Here is a 17948-nt window from a genome sequence, read left to right on the forward strand (position 1 = left end):
AAAAATAAGTTTCCAAAAAGCATTATAAACCTAGGAAATTCAAAATTAAATTTAAGAACCTTTAAACATTTGAAAGTGTAAAATAAGATCACCCAAACAACCTTAACTCTTCCCTCAGTTTCCAATCTTTCCTGCTTTGTATTTTTCTTGTCTAGGACCTCATCATTCAGACTCTTATTCATACAATTGAGGGTTTCAGGATCAGGCCCTTTTTTTGGACTTCTAGGATTTTTCCTATGAGATTGAAGAAGTTTACAGAGTGTGCTGTGAACATTTTGGGAAAGCCACTGTTAGAGCTGGCTGGAAATTGGAACTCCCGTTCCATGAGAAGTTCTGAAATTAGAAAAAAAAAAGTTCTGAAACAGAACAGAAACTGAAGTTTCAGAATTTGTCATAGTACAGGAGTTCCAAAATTTTCCTTCAGAAAAAGGTCAAAAATGACATTGTTTCAATCTTCTTGAGCAGAAGCTCCCAAAGCTCCTGGGCTGCCCCAGAGCCAGGGACTCTGGGAGACCTGGCTCTGAGGCAGCCCATCCAGGCAGAAGACACTGTACTTGTACAGCTTGCATAAACTCATATAAAGGATGCTGAGACATGGCAAGCTGTCTTTAGAAGTTACAAAAGGGCCTGAGGAAAGAACAGTCAATGAACTCTATTGAACAAGTTAGACTTCTTCTTTCTATTTGTATGTTAGGAGCCGAAGCTGATGCCTCATGAGGAGGGTGTATCAGCCCTTCCCTTTTTTGCTTTTCTAGTGCTACCAAACTAGGGTAGTCTGATTTCAGGCAGAAAAAAAACCACAGGAAGCAAACCCCCAGAAAATATTGTCCATAACTGAAAGATAGGCTCATTATGTCAGTGCAGAGCAGGCTGGCTCCTCTGGAAGAGTGGGGGAAGGAAGCCTGTCTGTCAAGCTCCTCTTACTAAAGCATGCTGGGAAGTACAATTTTTTTTGGCAGACATTGTATGGCTTTACAATGTCCAGAGTTTATGTGACCAACGTACAATTAAATGTAAACTAAAGTAGAGCCTGTGATCACAGACATGAAACTCTGTTATGGTTACGGCTGTTTCAGTAATAACCAAATTAATTACAACCCAGGTTTGAATTGATTTAAGAGTGCTCTCACAGAGATTTAAAGTGGTTTAACTAAATCTGTTTTTAAAAATATCTTCAGTAAAACCAGTGCAAGTTGGTGTGGAGAGAAGGCCTTATTTTTCTGTCCCTTTATATATGTATCCTATAGTCCTCAAGCATCCTAGAGCACACTAGGAGAGGCATAATGCTTTCCAGGATAAGGGGTCTCGTTCCAGTCTATAAAATTAAAATTCCTAAATAATTCCTTCTTGGAAAATGCCATGTAATTCTAAGCGGTCATATTAAAACGTGGGTGTAAAGTAGAACGCTCTAAAAGTTTACCAGTGTGAGAATATGTGGGCCCAATAAGCACGCAGCACTAGACAAAATATTAAACTGTGGGTCTGTAACAGGGGGCTTGGAGGACCAGGCAGCCTAGTGAGTGGAGTGCTTGATTTCAGGCCCCCTACTTGTTTGAAGTGCCTTTGTCTTTAAAGCTAGGTGGGGGGATGGGTAGGCAGGCGGACCCAAACCCTTCCACTCCCCCTGGTCCCAGCCCAGGGCCCTGTGTAAGTCATCCCCTGAGTAGGGAACCTGGCAGCACGGAGTCTACATCCATTGCCTTGGGCTACTTGCTATCACTGTCCCTTCAGTTTGGGGCATGGCCCCTATAGTCCAAGTTGCGGTGGTGGCTTCTCTGCAGTAGTGCCCCCTCATGGACCCTGGGTGGCTGTGATGGGATGCCACCTTCTGGGATGCCACCTGATGTGCTGGGGTTTAACTGAGCCTCCCATGCTCAATCAGCCTGGGTTCCCGCTCCCTGAGTTGCTGAATTAAGCTCTCCGGCCTCTTGCAGCACACACAAGCAGGCAGGGCCACACCCAACTGCAGAGAGAGACAGAGATCCGCCCTGGAAAGATTCAGCCTTAGGGGCTTGCCCCAACACTCTAGTGCCCACTCCCTTTAAGTGGTACAAACCCAAAGGTTTTATGAAATTTACCCCCTCCCTCAATGTGAAGGGAGATGCACACAACTTCTTACCCTCCCCCATCCCCCCAGTTAGAAATTACATGAACTGGGTTATATTATAAACAAGAAATAAGTAACAACTACAAAAGATGAATTCTAAGTGAATATAAGAGATAACAGACAGAACAAAGCAGATTACTGACCAAATAAAGGAAAATACGCAAGCAAAGCTCAATAGATTTAAGAAACAGGTTACAAACCGTAACTTCTCACCCTAAATGTGACTTAAGGCAGGTTGCAAAGTTTCTGTGGTTCAGAGTTCCAGTTATATTCCTTTTCAGACTGGATGCCTGTCTCAGTCTTGACTCCCCCCTTGCCTTCCTTTCAGGTAGCTTTTGCATCTTTCTTCTTGGGCAGACAAGCCATGTAGAGGAGGAGTCTCATTTGCCTTCCACCCCATCCTTAAATAGGATTTACATAAGGCGGGAATCCTTTGTTTTCCAAACTTGACCCCCCCCAGCCCTTCCAGTGGAAAGTTTCAAGAAGTCCCAGGTAATGTTTAGTATCAGGTGACAAGACCACCTGACCAAGTAGTATCACAGTTAGGTCCCCAGACGCCTCCCAGGAGGGGAGAGAGATTAGTATCTTCATGGTTCTGTTGTTCCTTCCTGATGGCTCATCAAATTTGATGGTCTGTCGTCTGGTGGGTGTCTTCCCAATGCACACCCAGTTGTAATTGTTACAGTGTCCATATTTCTAACTTTAGATACAGAAATGATACAGGCATGCAAATTGGATAATCACATTCAGTAAATCATAACCTTTCCAATGATACCTTACAAGACCCATCTTGCATAAAGTATATCTCAGTTATGTCGTATTCATATCATAAGCATATTTTCATAAAGAATATGGAGTGAAACGTTACAATGGCAGGTTCCTCTGAGATAGGCAGCCATATCTTTGGCAGGGTCGGAACCCCACAAGATCTCAGTGCTTCAGCCACATGCTCCAAGGTCTCTTCCTCAGTCTGCTCTGGTGGTTGCCTTGGCTGATGCCAAGGCTAGTGGTCCTTCCCATCAGGCAGGGAGGCAGCTAGCTCCCGCCTCTTCGCCAGCCAGCCCTGAACTGAGCCAGGTTCTCTCCAGTCCAGGCCTAGCATTGGTTGCAAGTATAATGGGGAGGGGCTACCTGGGCCCAAAGGCTCTCTTTAACCTCTTCTATGCTGGTGGGCAGTTTCTCTGCTTCATCACAGAGTCTTTTGATTACATATACAAACATCTTTAGTCTGTCACTCCCTAAATTATAAGAAACAAAATATTCTCATGCACTATTGAAGGCATCCCAATCTGCAAATAAATAGCTTATTTCGGTCAAAAATTAGAGGAGATTGCAAACAAGGCTTAGAATGGAAGTCTAGATTCAAGCTTAATTAGGGATTTGCTACCAATGTTTCCACAACACTAGGTTCAATTTTATTGTAATGTAACATGCATGTAGATTTTGGTATAAATTAGGGAGAACTTTGTATGAACTTTATATCCCACATAGTCAACTTTTTGCTACTAAATTAATGTATAGTTAGTTTTACTTGTACATGACAAAATTAGAGATGAGAAAGTTTTTGACCCATTCATCCATCTCCCTATCCACTCTCTACAATACATTTCAAAAACACAAAAAGAGAACTTGAAAATGTCCCAAGGTTGAGGTCCCACTAACCTTAGCTATTATACTGTGCAGCAGTCAACCAATTGGCTTTTTTCATTACTGCATTAGTGAAATTCTATGGTTACACAACTCCACTGATTTTAAAGGAACGACTTTGGTTTTATAATCGGTAATTCAGTGATGAACTAGGCCTAATATTTCTGTTGAGTTAATATAATAAGAACCCTTGAAGGGACAAAATAATGGTTCTCAATTTGTTTGCCTGCCAACTGATGTATTCAATTTTTTTAATGAAATTCAGGGAAAGTTCATTTTAATCCTCTGGTAGAAGATTAATAGGACTGTCAGAGTTCCCTCCCCACTCTGAACTCTAGGGTACAGATGTGGGGACCCGCATGAAAGATCCCCTAAGCTTATTTCTACCAACTTAGGTTAAAAACTTCCCCAAGGTACAAATCCTTCCTTGTCCTTGGATGGGTACTGCTGCTGCCACCACCACCAAGTGAGTTAGACAAAGATTCAGGAGAAGGACCACTTGGAGTTCCTGTTTCCCTAAAATATCCCCCCAAGCTCCTTCACTCCCTTTCCTGGGGAGGCTTGAGAATAATATACCAAAACAAATAGGTTAACAAGGTGAGCACAGACTAGACCCTTGGTTTTTAGGATACTAAAAACCAATCAGGTTCTTAAAAACAGAACTTTATTATAAAAACAAAATAAAAGAAGCACCTCTGTAAAATCAGGATGGAAGATAATTTTACAGGGTAATGAGATTCAAAACACAGAGGATTCCACTCTAGGCAAAACTTTAAAGTTACAAAAACAGGGATAAACCTCCCTCTCAGCACAGGGAAAATTCACAAGCTAAAACAAAAGATACTCTAACACATTTCCTTGCTATTACTTACCATTTCTGTAAGTTTAGATGTATCATTCAGTAGGAGCTGGATTACTTGCTTGGTCTCTCTCTTTGTCTCCTGAGAGAACACCCAAACCCAAAACAAAAAACCTTCCCCCACTGATTTGAAAGTATCTTCTCCCCTTATTGGTCCTTTTGGTCAAGTACCAACCAGGTTATCTGAGCTTCTAAACCCTTTACAGGTAAAGGAGGGATTTTCTGCTACCCTTAGCTGTAGGTTTATTACAAGGACAAAGCTCTTACACCATTGAGTCCCCTGTCAGTCTCTAGAATGCATTTTTGAGTGTCTTGTCAAGGTTTAACAGACCAAACAGATATTTTCAGCACTAACCTTGGACTATTCCATGTTATTAATTAATGGGCTTGGTTCATCACTGTATTCTCCAAATTCTTTGTTGGTATGTTCACAGTCAGCACAAAGGGGCCAGAGTCTGTAAGTACCCAGCAGAGAATTGCCTTGGTGAAAGGGAGCTCTCCCCAGGTAGAGTTGCCTCCTGTGCCTGCTCCCCACCACACTTGTGGGTGGAGGGCTGACAGAGACAGGATATATTATGGATGTGGAAGGGACCAGTGGTGTAACTGGCACAGCTCCTAGGCTGCTCTAATTCATGTCAGGGCTGGGGCTGAGCTAGCACAGACCAAACCTTGGAATCAGAGAGCCAGTTACAGGTAATCCCTCAGGCCCCTCTTCTTGCTCTGCACTAAGTACAGCTTGGCTGGAAGAGAAATCTGGCTCAAGATCTCTATATTTTCTTGGCTGCTAATTAATTCGTGGATAAAATTGTCTGGTTTGCATTTCAAAAGTAGGGGGTTGGAATCCTAATAAGCTTATAATTTTATTTAAATGATTGGAGACCCTGAATAAACATTAGACAATGTGCTGTTGGGAACTAACTTGCATTGGCAAAGAGATGGACTAGGGAATTTGGTTTGTTTTCTATACATAAACAGCCCTGTGCTTTCAGTCTGCCTCTCTATTTTTGACTAAGGAAAACAACAAAAAAGATTTAAGCAAAGTCTGCAGGAGACAGAAATTAGGTGGCAGAGCCAGCTCTAGCATTTTGGGCAGAAACATTTTTCTTCCTCCTCTCTCCCCCAAAATGGAACCAATTCCAGTCCACCGCCATCATACCACTACTATCCACGTGGTCAGCCTAAGGATTTGGAGGATGGGGGCGAGGGCGGTAACTGTGTGCAATTAACTGCCTGATTTATTTTGTTTTAAATGGGTAGGAAGGATCTTTAGATTCCACTCCCTCCTCAGCCTCTTGCTGCAGAAGTGGAGCCAAGCTGCTGGTGACTGCTCTGCGTTTTCAGTGCTATTGCCCAGGAGAAGGGGGCTAGAAATGCAGAGCTAGATCCTCTCCTTGGATTGACTCCCTATGTACCGCTCAGGCAGCACAAGAGCGCCAGATATGGCCATATGAGGCCAGTTGGAAATTCTGTCCGTTGGCACAGAACTGACAAGGCCAGCTTCTGTGGCACCTGCTCCTGGCCCTAGCATGAGGCAGGAGAGGGGGCAGCCAGAAATAGCTGAGACTTGCCAGAGCAGAGTGTGACAGATGGTCTCTTGGAGCCCACAGGTTAGAATAGCCTAGCTGGGGGTACAGTTGTGCAGGGCAGAGAATTAGGGACCCATAACAGACTCCCTGACAACTTGCCCTCTCTTCTCTACTAAGCAACTCTGGGTGCAAGTGAGCCTCCTTTGTTTTAAATGAAAGCTGAGATTCTAGTCCCCTCCAATCCAGGGGCCTATGGTCAGTGGCTTCACAAGGCCTCGAATAAAAAATCCCATTACATTTTTCCATGAATGCAGCTTAGAATAGTTAGTTTTTGCCATCTTGCCAAGCAAGATTCATGTTTGTGCCTACAGTCTATTTAGGCAGAAAAGGCTCAGATTAAAATTCCAGGGATTAATGGAAGTTGGTCAACCCTCTCCTGACCAGCCACGGGGGCAGCAAGGACCCAGATGCCACCCAGAGGGAAACCCTCCTCCATAGACATTTAACTACCCAGTATATGTTGAGTCACCATTAATCCCAAAAACTTGTAGAGCATGGAGGGATGGGGAATCCAGATACAAACAGAATCCAGGAGTGCCACAAAACTCCCTACTGACAGATTTAAAAAAAAAAAAAAATCTTATTAGGAGCCAAGGACTTGCACAGCTTATTCAGGGAAAGAGAAGACTTGTGGTCTGCTGATGTTTGTCTTTAACAGAGGTTCTGCTGACCTGTGTACAGGACCTACCAGTAATGGATGGTGTAACATTAAATTGCATTTAATCATTCCTCTCAAACAGATTTTAGAGTGGTAATGGTCATCTACACCTAGTCCTCAGGGGCCTCCATTTGACAAACCCTATGAAGTTTAATGCTGTCGCCTCACCTTTGTAACATACAAGAGATTCCTAGAAGAGTTCATGGGATGCTGTGGGCTGCAGTGTAACCAATACACTGAGAAAACCCAACTTTACATCTCATTCTCTGCTGGTGCCATGAAAGCCGCCATGCAGATGCCCCAGTGCCTGCAAGCCATAAGCAGAGAGCTGAAAAACAGTTGGCTGAAACTTAACCTAGGGAAGATAGAGCTGATGCTGATAGGAATTGGAAAGCCCTTTGGAGCGCTAGCCGGGGCCCAGACCATATCCTCAACTGAAGGTACCTGTGTGACGATGTGACTCAGCAGGGAGGGGGGAGTGTTGACCTGGGAATGTGCCCTGGGGATGGGAGACCTGAGAGCCTGTCACCTGAGCCAGGAGGGGGAGGGGGAGGGGGAGGTAACACCTCTGCCCAGGAATGTGAACAGAGGCTGCAGCAGGGAACCTGCTGGGTGGGTTTAGTTGGCAGTTTGGAGGCTGGGGGGAGGAACACAGGGAACCCCAGGGCTGGGGTCTAAGCTCCCTGCTCCCCCAGAAGGACGTGATTGAGGGGTCCTGGTTGTACCCACAAGCTCTGTTGTGGACTGTGTTCCTGTTGTCCAATAAACCTTCTGTTTTACTGGCTGGCTGAGAGTCTCAGTGGATCCCAGGAAGAGGGGTGCAGGGCCTGGACTCCCCCACACTCCGTGACAACTGGTGGCAGCGGTGGGATCTACTGCACCCCGTGAACGGCGCTTCCTGCAGTAAGTGACTGGGGAACAGTAAAACGAAGGGGAATTGACGGGGACCAGGCGTGCTGAAGATTCAGAGAGAGACGGTTTCAGGGGGCGGTTAACCCCTGGGAATGTGTAACCAGAGAGAAAGACTTTTGCAGTAACAGGGTCCCCCGGGGGATTGCAGCGAGCAGTCCCAGGGGCGGAGGAGTCTGCAGCTCGACCCCGGCAAAGAGGCGGTGACCTCAAGAAGGACTGGCACACTAAGGGCTTTTCCTGGAAACCGTGGGAAGCTGCCCGGCCTGCGAGTGGCCAGCAGGGAGATGTACGCTAAACGCCTTAAGAGTGACCTGGTGGAGCTGTGCAGGCAGAGGGGGCTGCGCATCGGGAGGTCCACCAAGGAACAACTGATTGCCCAGTTGGAGGAGAGGGATCGCTTGGATGACCCGATCCCTGTCCCTGAGGGGAGCCGCCCGGCAGACGCAGCGTGGGCCCTGGGGCCTGACCGGGCTGGGAGGGGTCAGACTGCTGCCGAGGACATCCCGAGACCCTTCCTACCTATGTCTGGGGGAGGGGTTGGGGGAAGCCCAGCGAATACCGAGGGCACCCTGACCCCAGCACCCAGCAGGGGATCCTCCCGGCGGAGCTCCCCATCCCTGGAGCGGAGGCGGCTGGAATGGGAGAGGGAGATGAAAATGAGGGAGCTGGAGGATCGTGAAAAACAACGTCAACATGAGGAGAAACAACGTCAACATGAGCAGGAGGAGAAGGAGAAACAAAGACAGCACGAACTGGAGCTGGCCAGGCTGAAGAGCAGTGGGGCCCCGGCTGTGGTGAGTGAGGGGGGACCCAAGACTGCAAGGAACTTTGATAAGTGCTTCCTGGCCCAGCGTAAGGAGGGGGAGGACATAGATAGCTTCCTGACGGCCTTTGAGAATGCCTGTGAGCTGCACAGGGTTGACCCTGCAGACAGGCTCCAGTTTCTCACCCCCTTACTGGACCCCAAAGCCGTGGAGGTATACAGCCGGATGACAGGGCCGGAGGCAGGGGACTATGAACTGTTCAAACAGGCCCTGCTCCGTGAGTTTGGGCTGACCCCCGAGATGTACCGGAGAAGGTTCCGGAGTCAGCGTAAAACGCCTGAGGTCACCTACCTACAACTGGTCAACCGGATGCAGGGGTATGCCCGCAAGTGGACAGCTGGGGCCCGAGCTAAAGAGGACCTGCTTGACCTAATTGTACTGGAGCAACTGTATGAACAGTGCCCTTCCGACCTGAGGCTGTGGTTGGTGGACAAAAAGCTCGAGAACCCCCAGCACGCAGGGCAGCTGGCCGACGAGTTTGTGAACAGTCGGTCAGGGGGTAGCCGGGAGGAGTCCCAAAAGAACAGGCCCCCCCCGATGCAGAGAGAGAGTCACCAGGGGGCCTCCCAGCGGGGAAATAGGGAGAACCCCCTCCCAAGGGGAACGCCTGGCGTCGGGCCCCTCCGACCCGCTCGAGGAGACCAACGTGACCTGAGCTGCTATCACTGTGGCCAGAGAGGCCACGTACGGTCCCAGTGCCCTGGGCTCAGGGACAAACTGAGCAGACCCAACCTACCCAGGGTTAACTGGGTAGGGACCCAGCTGGACGAGGGGCAGACGACCCAGGCAAGGGGGGCTGCCAGTTTACCACCTGCCCCGGAGGGAAGAGTACCCCAGGCCAGCTCCACCAGAGGGCTGGAGGCTCTGGACTCAGGGCGCTCAGTTTACAGGGTGGGCGCGGGGCTGTCCCTCCGGAGAGAATGCCTTGTTCCCCTGGAGGTGGATGGGAGGAAGGTCAATGGATACTGGGATACGGGTGCGGAGGTGACGCTGGCCCGGCCCGAGGTGGTGGCCCCAGATCGGGTGGTGCCCAACACCTACCTGACCCTGACAGGGGTGGGCGGGACCCCATTTAAGGTGCCCGTGGCAAGGGTACACCTGAAATGGGGGGCCAAGGAGGGCCACAAGGATGTGGGGGTGCACCACCATTTGCCCACTGAAGTTTTGATGGGGGGAGACCTAGAGGACTGGCCAAGCAAGCCCCAGACCGCCCTGGTTGTGACCCGTAGCCAGAGCCGGCGAGGGCCACTGCTCCCTGACCTTGGGGAGGGTACCGCACCGGAGGCGCAGGACCCTACCCTGGTGGGAAGGGAGGGCCGAGGGGCACGGCTCAGAGAGGCTGAGGCCTCAGACCTGGCCACTGAGGGGGAACCGGGCCCCATCCCTTCCCCAGCTGCTGAGTTCCAGGCCGAGTTGAGGAAAGATCCCTCCTTGCGGAAGCTCAGGGACCTGGCCGACCTCAGGGTGGTACGGACCATGAGGAGAGGCTGCCAGGAGAGGTTCCTGTGGGAGAAGGGGTTCCTATACCGAGAATGGGCTCCCACAAGGGAAGTGGAGTCCTGTGGGATCAGGAGGCAGCTGGTGGTCCCCCAGAAGTATCGCCGCAAGCTCCTGTACCTGGCCCATGACATCCCCCTCGCAGGGCACCAGGGAATCCGGCGCACCCGGCAGAGGTTGCTACAGAACTTTTACTGGCCCGGGGTCTTTACCACGGTCCGGCAGTATTGCCGATCCTGTGACCCCTGTCAGAGGGTGGGGAAGGCCCGGGACAAGGGGAAAGCGGCTTTGAGACCTTTGCCCATCATAGAGGAGCCTTTCCAGAAGGTGGCCATGGACATCGTGGGGCCTCTCAGCAGGACGACCCGGTCGGGGAAGAAATACATTCTGGTGGTGGTAGATTTTGCCACCCGCTACCCCGAGGCAGTGCCCTTAGCTTCCATTGAAGCAGACACCGTGGCCGATGCGCTCCTGACCATTTTCAGCCGAGTGGGGTTCCCCAAGGAAGTCTTGACAGACCAAGGCTCCAACTTCATGTCGGCCCTGCTCCGGTGCTTGTGGGAGAAATGTGGGGTCCGGCACGACTGGGCCTCAGCTTATCACCCCCAGTCCAACGGGCTGGTGGAGAGGTTTAACGGGACGCTAAAGATGATGCTGAAAACCTTTATGAACCAGCACCCGCAGGATTGGGACAAGTACTTACCTCACCTGCTGTTCGCGTACAGGGAGGTGCCACAGGAGTCTACCGGATTTTCGCCTTTCGAACTGTTATATGGAAGGAGGGTGAGGGGCCCCCTGGACCTGATGAGAGACGAGTGGGAAGGGAAGGCCACTCCCGATGGAGAGTCAGTGGTGGAGTATGTCCTGATCTTCCGAGAGAGACTTGCTGAACTCATGGGCCTGGCCAGGGAGAATCTGGCCAGAGTCCAGAAGAAGCAGAAGGTCTGGTATGACCGCACGGCAAGGGCCCGTGCCTACGCCACTGGGGATCCGGTGATGGTTCTCATCCCAGTGAGAAAGAACAAACTACAGGCCGCCTGGGAGGGCCCTTTCAAGGTCGTCAAGCAGCTCAATGAGGTAAACTATGTGGTGGAGCTGTCGAACCGGGCGCACCACCGCCGGGTGTACCATGTGAATATGATGAAGCCATATTATGCCAGGGGGAATGTGGTGTTGGCCGTGTGTGGACAGTGGGAAGAGCAGGGAGATGACCCTTTAGTAGATCTATTCCCTGGGACCAGAGCTGGTTCCCCCCTGGAAACAATTCCCCTCTCGGATCAGCTAACCCCTGCCCAGCAAGCTGAGGTCAGGGAGGTGCTGCATCCGTACCGACAGCTGTTTTCCAACCAGCCTGGACGCACTAATCTGACTGTCCACCGGGTGCAGACCGGGTCGCACCCGCCGATAAGATGCTCCCCCTTCCGAGTCATAGGGAAAACTGCTCAGGACCTGGAAAGAGAGGTCCGGGACATGCTGGCTTTGGGGGTGATCCAGCCATCTGCCAGCCCTTGGGCCTCGCCGGTGGTGCTGGTCCCCAAAAAGGACGGGTCGGTCCGGTTCTGTGTGGACTATCGGAAGCTCAATGCCATCACTGTATCTGATGCCTACCCCATGCCCAGGCCGGACGAGCTCCTAGACAAGCTGGGAGGAGCTCGGTACCTCACCACCATGGACCTTACAAAGGGCTACTGGCAAGTGCCGCTGGATGCAGATGCCCGACTGAAATCGGCCTTTATCACCCCTCTGGGGCTCTATGAGTTCCTGACCCTGCCTTTCGGCCTCAAGGGAGCGCCGGCCACCTTCCAGCGCCTGGTGGACCAGCTCCTGAGGGGGATGGAGAGTTTTGCCGTGGCGTATATTGATGACATCTGTGTCTTTAGCCAGACCTGGGAGGACCACGTGTCCCAGGTTAGACAAGTGCTGGACCGACTCCAGGGGGCTGGGCTGACTGTAAAAGCGGAGAAGTGCAAGGTGGGGATGGCGGAAGTGTCTTACCTGGGCCATCGGGTGGGGAGCGGCCGCCTAAAGCCGGAACCAGCCAAGGTGGAGGTGATCAGAGACTGGCCCGCTCCCCACACCAAAAAGCAGGTCCAAGCCTTTATTGGGATGGCAGGATACTACCGAAGATTTGTGCCCCACTTTAGCGCCATAGCCACCCCCATCACTGAGCTATGCAAGAAGGGGAAGCCAGACAAGGTGGTCTGGACCGAGCAGTGCCAGGAGGCTTTCCGGGCGCTGAAGGAGGCTCTGGTCAGTGGCCCAGTTCTGGCAAACCCAGACTTTGACAAGCCCTTTGTGGTGTTCACCGACGCCTCCGACACGGGACTGGGGGCGGTGTTAATGCAGGAGGATGAAAAGGGGGAGAGACACCCCATCGTGTACCTGAGCAAGAAGTTGCTACCCCGGGAGCAACACTACGCGGCCATCGAGAAGGAGTGCCTGGCCATGGTGTGGGCCCTCAAGAAACTAGAGCCCTATCTCTTCGGGCGGCACTTCACCGTGTACACCGACCACTCTCCCCTGACCTGGCTGCACCAGATGAAAGGAGCCAACGCCAAACTCCTGAGATGGAGCCTGCTCCTGCAGGATTACGACATGGACGTGGTCCACGTGAAGGGAAGTGCCAACCTGATAGCGGATGCGCTGTCCCGGAGAGGGGGCCCCGAACTTCCCCAGGTCACTGGTCACAGTGACCCCGCTCAGTTCAGTCTCGAAGGGGGGAGAGATGTGACGATGTGACTCAGCAGGGAGGGGGGAGTGTTGACCTGGGAATGTGCCCTGGGGATGGGAGACCTGAGAGCCTGTCACCTGAGCCAGGAGGGGGAGGGGGAGGGAGAGGTAACACCTCTGCCCAGGAATGTGAACAGAGGCTGCAGCAGGGAACCTGCTGGGTGGGTTTAGTTGGCAGTTTGGAGGCTGGGGGGAGGAACACAGGGAACCCCAGGGCTGGGGTCTAAGCTCCCTGCTCCCCCAGAAGGACGTGATTGAGGGGTCCTGGTTGTACCCACAAGCTCTGTTGTGGACTGTGTTCCTGTTGTCCAATAAACCTTCTGTTTTACTGGCTGGCTGAGAGTCTCAGTGGATCCCAGGAAGAGGGGTGCAGGGCCTGGACTCCCCCACACTCCGTGACAACCTGCACTCCAGTTGTCAAGAGTGTGAAGCTGGGGGTAATATTAGAAGTAATTCTGAGGGAAAGAAGAGTTCAGGAGTGTTGGCAGTTGTTTGTTAAAGAGGCATTATTACAGGCACAAGAGCAAATGATCCCAATACATAGAAAAGATAGGAAGTATGACAAGATTAACAGAGATCTTCAACAACCTGAAACTCAAAACCCCATGAAAACTGGACACTAGGTCCAATTACAAAGGATGAATATAAAACCACAATACAAGCATGGAGGGACAAAATTAGAGAGGCCAAGGCACAAAACAAGATTAAATTATGTAGGGACATAAAGGGTAACAAAAAAAGATTTTACAAATACATTAGAAGCAAGAAGAAAACTAAGAACAGGGTAGGATCTGTTACTCAATGAGGAAGAAAGGAGAAAACGCAGCAATGTTCAAAGTGTTAAAATGCCTTTTGTGTTTGTTTTCACCCAAAAGGTTAGCCGCGATCAGACGACTAACACAGTGAACATCAGTGCAAATGGGGCAGGATCTGAGACTAAAATGGGGAAAGGACAAGTTAAGAATTATTTAGACAAGTTAGAGGTCTTCAGGTCAGCAGGGCCTGATGAAATACACCCTAGAATGCTTAAGAAACTGGCTGAGGAGATCTCTGAGGGTATGTCTACACTGCAGTTAAAAACCCTTGGCTGGTTCCAGCCAGCTGACTCAGGCTGGAGTCCAGGCTCTGGGACCCTGTGAGGTGGGAGAATCCCAAAGCTTGGGCTGAAGCCCAAGCCCAGAAGTCTACACATCAATAAAACAGCCCCGCTGCCAAAGCCCCGCAAGCCTGAGACAGTGGCCATGGGCCAGCCGCAGGTTTTTAACGGCAGCATACCCATCTCTGAGCCATTAGCCATGATCTTTGAGAACTTGTGGAGGACAGGACAGATCCCAGAGGGCTGGAAAAGGGCCAATATAGCACCTATCAAAAGGGGAATAAGCAGGGAATTACAGACCAATCAGATTAACTTCAATACGCAGAAAGACAATGGAGCAAATTAATCAATTTTTAAAGTATCTAGGTAACAGTCAGCATGGATTTGTCAAGGGCAAATCACGTCAAACCAACCTAATACTCTTCTGGACAGGGTAACAAGCCTTGTGGGTGAAGGGATGCAGCAGATGTGATATACTTTACTTTAGTGGGCTTTTGATACTGTCTCACATGACCTTCTCATAAGCAAACTAGGGAAATATAGCTTAGATGAATCTATTATAAGGTAGTGCACAACTGATTGGAAAATCATACTCAGAGAGTAGTTATCAATGGTTCACAGTCACACTGGAAGGGTATATTGAGTGGAGTACTGCAGTGATCTGTCCTGGGTCTAGTTCTGTTCAAGATCTTCATAAATTATTTGGATAATGGCATAAAGAGAACTTATAAAATTTGCAAGCAATACCAAGTTGGGAGGGGTTACAAGCTCTTTGGAGGACAGTATTAGAATTCAAAATGATCTTGACAAACTGGAGAAGTGATCTGAAATAAATAAGATGAAATTGAAAAAGGACAAATGCAAAGTATTACTTTTAGAAAGGAATGATCAATTGCAAAAACACAAAGTGGAAAATGACTACCTAAGGAGGAGCATTACAGGAAAGGCTCTGGGGGTTATAGTGGATCACAAACTAAATGAGTCAACAATGTAATACTGTTCCATTTTTTTCTTTGCAACATCATTCTAGGCAGTATTAGCAGGAGCGTTGTTCTAACTGGAACAAAATCAAGACCTTTCAAAAAAATGCTGTGAAAAAACAAGAGTAAGAGAGAGACACCTCCCCAAGAATAGCCAACAGCAAGGTGAGAGCCCTAACCTGCAAAGATGTTTTAGTTTTGATGAATCATCATTTTTTGACAAAACAAATTTAGTCAAAGAATTCCCAACCAACTCTATTTACTGCTAATAATAGAGTTTGTCTGGAGAAGATGAAGAATATTGTGTGGGAGATGTTGCCACTGTGTGCAGAGAATGGATGTGGACACTCCAAAAAAAAGTCAAAATTTGTCTTTCCAGAAGAACAGTCTCATTCTGAAGGGTGTAACATTAGCTCTTAGCGGATGCTGAATGCCTTAGGGCACTGCTAATGGACCTTTACCTGTAGATCACCAATCTGAATCCAGCCCATCTCCATAGGGGTTACAAGTTATTCTGATCTAATGGATTCTTGGTGGTCTCTTCTGAGAGGAGCTTAGTGACTCTCAGTTCCAGCTCCAACATCACCACTCTTCGCACTAACTGGCAGGCTCTCGAAAGAGGGCAAGAACTCCATGAGCCATGGAGAATGAGCTGCTCCTGTTGGGGAGATGTGTGTGGGAAGCTTGCCCTGCTTCTGCCATGTAAATAAACAGAGGGCTTCTTTCACCAGGGCTCCCAAGCACTAAGCCACACAATGTTTTTAGCTGCAGTTCAGGGTTATATGCAAAGTAGTTGCAAATATGCAAATTAACCTGTTAGACAATTTGTATAAGAATGCCACACACGGAGCTCCAAAAAAACACTTGGCAGCTGTTCCTAGGCTGGTGTGGTTACATCCCTTTCCTCTGTGCAGTGCTATCTATTGGCTAAACCGAGGGAGCAAATTGCAGACAACCAGAGTTTTGTCCCTAAACATAGTTGCAAATAGAAAATTTCAGGCTCATGAGTAAGATTCATTCAATCAAGAAATGAAATTAATTCAGTGACAAAACCACAGTCATTTCAGACAGCAGCAAAAATAATTTATATAGACTAGTCCATCCAACCAAGAAAACAGAATCAACACCATGTGTTCTAGGTGACCACTCACAAAGTTGGAAAAGTGAATTCCAAATATTCTATCACGTCTCAGTTGCTTTACAGTCTTGCAGGACCTGAATTTCCAACGTAAACAAAAAGCAGAACAAAACTGTTTTTGTGCGTTTTTCTTTATATTCTAAAGAAATGAGGGGCACAAACCGAATTTTTTTCCTTACAGTTTCCTTTAATGTGCTAGTAATGAGGGAAATTGCAGTCAAGACTGATACCAGGTCAAAAACTTGAAGTCCTGGCAAACATACCCATGGTTGGGAACCACTGTTCTAAGATAAGGTGATGACGAAACTGACCCAAAAAACCTACTCCTAGTCAGTCAATCAAACTCTCCAATACCTGGATAAGATTTGGTTTAAGAATGAAATAAAGCTCCCAGTCTATCCAACTCAGTGACTATTGAGAATGGATATTGGATTTTGTCTTGAAGAAAGCAATAGCTGACCCCATGTTCTCTTGTGCATAAAGAAGGGGCCAACACTTAAAAAATAATAACAATAATAATAAATTTAAAAAAAGACATTAAAGACAGTTGAGCTTTTTCCTTCTTCTGTACTGTATTACCCCGGAGAAAAAATTATTTTCCCATGATTAAGAAAATAAAGTTACGACAGATGTTTGCAATCACGAAAAGCAAAATAAAGACAGGCATTTGGATAAACTCTTTTCTTAATGAAGCACAGTCACAGAAATTGGGCATAGAAAAATTCTCAACACATCCAAACAACAAAAAGTACTAAAGGGAAGGTAAGCAGCAGCAGGCAAATGTTACTACAATATATCCTGCCTGCAGAATTGCAAAAGAATTTTCAAAAGCAACAAAAACGTTAGTAAGCAACATCATGTGGAATGGCTTCTTTTCGGAAAGAAAGGAAAACAAAAAAATTCCAAAACAAATTTATGTTTGAAAAATAAACCAAAGAAAGCAAAGGCACAGATCAGCTTTGTAGGTCTCAAAGTACAATTTAGCGGTCTAGGTAGAATTGAAGCTGCTGTAACTGTCCAGCTTTCATCTCTATTGATGGGGCTTTTGTCTTTAATACATAAACCCACAGTGGAACAATATTTAATCATACTGTCATTTTACCGCTTTTTGACCTGAGCAGCTAGCCAAAAGCATCCTTTTTCCATTAGAAGGAAAAACTGATGATGAGTCATGTATTTCTTTGGTGCAATCCTGTTTATTTACAAGGAATGTACAAAGTCCTGTTTCCCTGAACACAAGAGGAATCAAACAGCAGGAGACAATTTCTTTGCTCACAGGTTCAAGCTTCCTTCAACCAGCACTTTCCTCCAAAGCTCTTTATCCCTAGGCTTTTCTCAGGGTCACATTTGTTTCGGCTGCTTCCTTGGCTTTCTGCTCCTTCTCTGTGGGTAACTCTACACTAGAAATACAGCAGTGTAGCTGTTGTACAGCAACAGGAGGGGTTCTTCCATTGCTGTAGTAAACCCACCTTCCCAGGAGACAGAGCTGTCTACACCAGGGCGTAGGTCAGTGCATTTCTCACACCCCTGAGTGATATGTACTTAGGTTAACCTACGTTTTTGGTGTAGACCAGGCCTCAGTCTGGTTTTGTCTCTCTCTCTCTCACCTACTAATACAATATCTAGTAAAACCCCTCCACCTCCTTGTGCCTTTGTTTTGGATGGTGATAGGTACATGTGTTAGAGTGGAGGGTCCTATTGTTTCAGCTACGTGGTTCCATAAAGGAGCTTAATGGCATCTTAAAACTATCTACAATGAAGGGTGGTGGTTATGCCCAGCCTATATCAATAGTAACTGGCACTTATTTAGCACCTTACATAGGAGGATCACTAAGCACTTGGAAAACACTGAGGGCTGGTCTAACCTGTGAAATTACGTTTGCATAGATATGTGAAAAATCCACCTCCCTAAGA

Source organism: Caretta caretta, chromosome 2 (genome assembly GCF_965140235.1).
Source record: "Caretta caretta isolate rCarCar2 chromosome 2, rCarCar1.hap1, whole genome shotgun sequence".
NCBI lineage: Eukaryota > Metazoa > Chordata > Testudines > Cheloniidae > Caretta > Caretta caretta.